The following is a 6745-nucleotide window of genomic DNA, read 5'->3' on the forward strand; positions in this document are numbered from 1 at the left end:
GGAGGCGCGGGCCGCGTGGGCTCCGACCCAGCCGCTGCGCGTCGCCGTGGCACACGCGTTGGAAAGTTTTCAAAGCCACGAAAGCCAGGCCTGGTGCCCGGGAGGTGACTCCGGCTGCAGAGCTCAACTCCCGCTTCTCCAAACCACCTCCAGGACCTAAGAGCCTCTCGGCGGGCGGGCAAGAGCCGGTCACTCAGTTCTTAAGTAGAAAGTTTTAAATGGGCAAAGGCTTCATGCAGCTCCAGAGAGCAAGTGCCTGCAAAGAACATCCATAGTAGCTGAAAACTCTATGTCAGTGATGAGGAACCGAAAAGAAAAGGGACTGATGGATTAAAGATTGTGTGCCCACCTGAATCTGCAGTTGACCTCCTTAACTAGACACTAATCGACCAAACCTGAGTTCAGACTTTTTTTTTTTTAACTTCTATTTGTCTTAGTCTTTGCTTTCTTTCCAGGGTTGATGTTTGGCTTAGACTATTCTACTCAGATATTCCTAATAAAACACCTTTTAATGGTCGCATCTCATTTCGACGAATTTTACTGTAGTAGAAATCTCTGTACAAGTTTTCCAGGCGTCTGAACGAATTTGTATCAACAAAATAAAACACTTGTGTACACTTTAATATTCACGCAAAAGTTTCCTGCAGTCTTCAGTTGCAGTACTTGTTCTCAAACACTAAACGGATATTTTAAACTTCTGTCCACCCACAATACACTGATTTGAGCCAGGCATTAAGAAAAAAAAAAAAAAAGTTTTGATATGGCTTAAGATTTAGGTATATCCAATTTGACACTTATTTTCTCAATCTTTAGGGTTAATGCTCTAATGTCATTTTAATTTACATTTTACTAAATAAAAACACTAGAATATCAGTCTGCAATTATTTAAAAAGGGAGAGGTGTGGGCCATGTTCAAAAAACAACAAAGTATGGAGCTGAGAGCTGTGGTTTAGAATAAGGGTGGTAGCCAGGCAACAAAGAATGAGGCACCCTGCCTTGTAGGCCTGGTTAGGGAGCTCCCCAGCTCCCTAGCTAAAATTTGTTTTGTTTTTGAAATTTATTTATAACAATTAGAAGTGCTTTTAGATACATGCATTATGTTGTATGTTTGTGTGTGTGAAAATGAAAAATAAATTGTATTTAAAGCTTTGTTAACCCCATGATCTTTTGGCAATATCACTCTTCTGGCCCTAATTATTTAAGCAAGCTGTTGATTTTTCTTGAGGATACGTTTAAATCTCAGGGATAACATCAAATGTACACTAGATGGTAAACTCTAATTAAAAAAAAAAAAAAAAAGATGCTATGGACTATGCTTATTCACCAGGACACACTTGGAAAGCCAGCAGGTTGTCCTCCAAATTCTTTCAAGATTAATTCAAAAAGTATGAGTCAAGTTTCTATTTAGTGCTACTGACTGAGCGCAGCCAAAGAAGACCAGATCACTGCCACCTTGGGGCTCAAGTCTAGGCACTGAGTACTTGGAAGTTAATTAATACATACTTGAATGAATGGTTTAAAAAAAAAAACAAAAAACTTGAGATTTGATAAAAGAGTATTCCCCTGACATCCTTCTGATTTCTTCAATCATACTTAATTATTTGTGCATCCTCTTTGAATTATGACCATTTGGGAAGTAGAATTTTATCTTTCATCAGATTTCTAAAAAGACCACAAAATAACAAAACAACCCCCAAAATGACTTTTAATAATGGTTACACTTATAGCCAGAAGGCAAGTAAAGTTTGAATTAAATGTTCAAAAGTGATACAGTATATTCATTTCATATATTCTATGATACTGAACTCTGTTTCTATGCTTCTTGAAACTGCTAGACAAAGTTCCTTGAGGGCAGCAATTGTTTTCATCTTAGAATCCCCAGCACTGTGGAGTCTGGTGTCTGGCATTTAGCTGGAGCTTTATAACATCTGTTGCATAAATGAATGAATGAATGAATGAATGCTAAATGATAACTTCCTGCTGCTTTAAACAGCATACAACTTAGCTTGCTTTAACATACAAAGGTAACATTTGCCTAATCATGACCTCCATGTGAACTATGCTAATTTAATTAACATGTATTGAACACCCATACAATAGAGTATACTCATTCAGATTTCCTGTCTGGCTTGTAAAAGCTTTCAAATGAAAAGCAACAAAATGTTACTCCTTTAGAAGGGAGAAAAGTCAGAATAAATATAGAATTAAAAGGCTTGGAAAACTGTCAATGATGCCTTCTATCATGGTCGATTTTCTTATTTTTAGCAGTTTGACTTGAACTGGGTTTCAAAGCATAGATGAAAGTGAAAATTTGATAAGTAAAGCCTAATCCTTTTAATGTTAAAAGTTACGCAAATGCAAGAAACTCCATCAGTAATGGATGTACCATCGTCAGCAGAGGCATTCAAATGCAGATGACTAATTTCTTCAAGCTGTATGTTAGCTTCACTGTGCTCATTAGTCCTAGTAATGGACAGACATATTCTAGGCATTACTAATGCTCCGAAATGAGAACAGGGGCTGGTAAGAAACACTGGCCAAGGAAGCCAGAAGTTTAAAAGAGCATTTTTCCCCCTAAGTGGAAGAAAGCATGATTGCAATTACTTTATTTCTCCTCTCCCACTTGAAGATTTGTGACTACATTTATACCTGTGCCTTGTGTGGTTTCTCATTTTACTTAGATCATTTTTCACCAGACAGATCTGAATTGGGGCCATTATTAATTGCATTTGCATAAGTTATATCTGTATTGGCTACAGACCTGACTCAGCAGAATGCATTTCATGAAGTTACACATTGGCTGTTTGTAAGCCTGTTCTATCAAATGAATGTCCTGAATTACAGAATGTTATTTGAAAGCATAAAATGATGCAAGTAGATCTATCATTAAAAAAATTGTATGTGTGTATTTGAGAATGTGGGTATAGGGAAGGATTAAAACCAGCATATGCAAATGGTGAGGGAAAGCTTAGATTCACTTTCTCATGAAAGGCTTCATGGAAGTGAAATTTCATGAGTTCTCAGATCTACCTAGGAGAAAGCATTCTGGAACATCTAATATCTGTATAGCACTTTTTAGTTTATAAAGCACATTTGTTATTTATGTTTTATCCAAACCTTGTTACAAAAGTGACAGTTGAGGCTTTGGGGTGCAGGCTTGGTGTTAAAGATTTGTATACACTGTCTTGCCTGTGAGTAACATACTATGCCCTTTGTTAAAGTAAGTCAAATTTTGGGAACAAATGAACCCTAATGAGAATTTTTTTTTTCTTTTTTTTTTTTGCGGTGCTGGGGATCAAACGCAAGGTAAGCACTCTACTGACTGAGCTATCTCCCCAGCCCTTAATGGGATTATTTTTAAAATGTATTCTTCTGATATTTAGTGGAGGAGTTCCCCATCTGAAGCTCTTCGTGTTAATATTTGGGAGTGAAGACTTGAGTAACTGTCTGTCATCGTGGTTTCCAAGGGGGCTGCTATTGTTGCCATGGTTATTCCCATCTGGGTTGGTCAGAAGGATAAAAAACGAATGATGAAGAGCAGGTGGTGGTAGATGGTGGGATTTGCAAGTTTTTATTGGCCAAACTTGGAAATTATACACATCTCCACTTCCATTTTACTAGTTAGAACTGTGTTGCATAGAGAAACTACACAGTAAGTTGAGAAAAATGGTCAAATTGTGTAGTTTAGGAAGAAAAGAAGGCTGCACTTTCAACAGCGAAGACTGACTGACTTAACCAAGCCTGAATAGCTGACAGGTGACAGAGATAGGACTTAGCCTTCCTTTCAAACCCCAACTCTAAGACTTCTTGTCAGTCAATCATAGAGCCTGTCACACAGGTTAAGACTAAGTTGTTGGTTACAGAATCAGATTTACCTGTCTTCTGCTTGCACGCTGGGATGACTGCAGCAGTGTACCTGCTAGAAATAGAACTGTTCTCATAAAATAGCTGTGAATTGAAGAAAGTTTATCAATACATGCCATTTGTGTGTGTGTGTGTGTGTGTGTGTGTGTGTGTGTGTGTGTCCCCTCACGCATGCAGGCACAATAATGCTATAGGAATAAATAACACTGAATAAGGTATAGCTGCTGTACTTCTAGAACACACAGTAGGGTAGGGAAGACACAAACAAGGAATGATGATCATGATTACAAAAAGATCAGGAAAGAATGTTCCATGCAAAAGGCCAGAAATTACAAAAAAATAAAAATAAAAAAGAAAGGGAAGAAATTCTGTAGGACTTGAAAATAGAGTTGGAAGGTAAGGGGACTGGTAGGCAGTTGATAATGAAAACCATCCAAGTTACCCAATCCTTTGATTTCCTAGGGATTCAACCTATCTGTCAATAAAATGTTCCAAGCAAACACTTTGGTCTCCCATGCTTTTTCTTGCCAAACCATTTTTTTTTTTTAACAGAAGGTACAAACACATACATGTACACCCACAGGTTGTAGGACTATAGATTGAGACATCCAGTTTATTAAGAAGTATATCCAAATTTATACATTCACCATAGCCAATTTATTTGTAGCTGAGATTCCTAGTTCTCCATACCCCCTTGTGAAGAAACTTTTATATTAGTTTGGCACTTTGGTACCTGGAACAAAGTTTGTATTTTTCTCTGTCTCTCTTGTAGCTAGCTACATCTCTATGGCTCCATTGAGCATAAGTAAAGTGTGGGTAAGGAAATTTTGGGAAGGTATGTGCTAAAGTTGAGTGAGAATAAAGGAACCTGGGTCATTGATTATACCATAAGGCCACCATGCCAGTCCAGAGTTGCCAACTTGTAGAGTCCTTTTAAGTGAGGCAGCAATGCACTATTATGTTGCTAAAGTCTATGTTAAATCATACATAAGCTAAGGATCCTATTTATTACTCAAAACATCTCTTTTAAAGTTAAAACCTTTAAGGAATTATTTACCTTACTTTGGTTTACATATCACAGGAATTCTGGTCTCATAAAGTGAGTTGGGATGTGTTTCCCCCTTCTCTATTTCTGGAGAAATTTATGTGTAATGAGTTATAGATTGATCCTAAGTATCTGGAAAAATTTAGTGGGTCTGGAGTTTTCTATCTGAGAAAGTTCTAAATTGTTAATTTGATAAAGTACTATTCAGGTTATCTATGTTTTCTCAAGCATTGATAGTTCTTGTTTTTTAAGAAGGTCTCCCTTTTCAGAGAAAACCCCACATAAACACAGTTAACTCATACTGGACAAAGGCACCACAAACATACATTGGAGAAAAGATAACCTCTTCAACAAATGGTGCAGGGAAAACTGGAAATCCATATGTAGTTAGATGAAATTAGACCCATGTCTTGCTGCACAAAACTCAACTTAAAAGTGAATCAAAGATCTAGACATTATAACAAGAATCCTTTATCTACTGGAAGAAAAGATAGGCCCAACATTCCATTATGTCAGCTTAGGAAATGACTTCCTCAACAGGACTCCTAAAGTGCAAGAAGTAAATTCAAAAGAGAATAAATGGGATGGTATCAAACTAAAAAGCTTCTTTACAGCAAAGGAAACAGTCAAGATCACAAAGAGAGAGGCTACAGAATGGGAGAAAATCTTAGCCACCTGCACCTCAGATAAAGCATTAATCTCCAGGACATATAAAAGACTCAAAAAACTTAACACCAAAAAAAAAAAAAAAAATCAATAAATAGGCTAAGGAACTGAACAGACACATCACAGCAGAAACATGAAAGGTCAACAAATAAACATCTCTATCAATTAGAGAAATGTAAATTAATACTGCACTGAGATTTCATCTCACTCCAGTCAGAATGGCAATTATCAAGACTACAAGTAACAATACATGTTGGTGAGGATGTGAGAAAGGGGTACACGTATACATTGCTGGTAGGAATGCAAATTGGTGCAACCACTCTGGAAAGCAGTATGGAAATTCCTCAGAAAACAGACTGGAACCACCATTTGACCCAGTTTTCCTACTCCTTGGTATATACCTACCCAAAAGGACTTAAAATCAGCATATTACAGTGATACAGCCACATCAATGTTTATAGGAGCTCAATTCACAATAGCTAAGCTATGAAACCAACCTAGATGCCCTTCAACAGATGAATGGATAAAGAAAATGGGATATATAAACACAATGGAATATTATTGAACCATAAAAAGAATGACTTTATGACATGTGGTGGAAAATGGATGAATCTGGAGACTATTATGCTAAGCAAAATAAGCCAATACCCCAAAATCAAAGGTTGATTGCTCTCTCTGATATGTGGATGCTACACATAATAAGGGGGAAGAGGAAGAATAGTTTAGGGAAAAGAGGGGGAAAGGAATAGGAAAGACATTATTCTGATATAACTTTATTATGTACACATGTGAATTCACCACAGCATCATGTGCAACCACAAGACTGGGATCCTAATTAGAACAAGATGTATTCCATGTTTGTATAAATAAGTCATATTATATTCTACTGTCATGAATAACTAAAAAGTACAAAAGAATTAAAAATCAATAAAAAAGAATGTGTCCATTTTATCTTAGTTATTGACTTTTTGGCATGAAATTTTTATTAATATACTCCTATCCTGTGAATATTGATGTCTTTCATTTCAATCCTGTTATGAATATTTACATATTCTTTTTTATCTCCATCAGTTTGACAAGAGAGTTATAAATATTGATCCCTTCATAAGCCAGTTTTTGGCTTTATTGATTTTCTGAATGTTTTTAGGTGCCCATCATTTATTTATTTAA

The sequence above is a fragment of the Sciurus carolinensis genome, chromosome 12 (genome assembly GCF_902686445.1).
Source record: "Sciurus carolinensis chromosome 12, mSciCar1.2, whole genome shotgun sequence".
Lineage (NCBI taxonomy): Eukaryota > Metazoa > Chordata > Mammalia > Rodentia > Sciuridae > Sciurus > Sciurus carolinensis.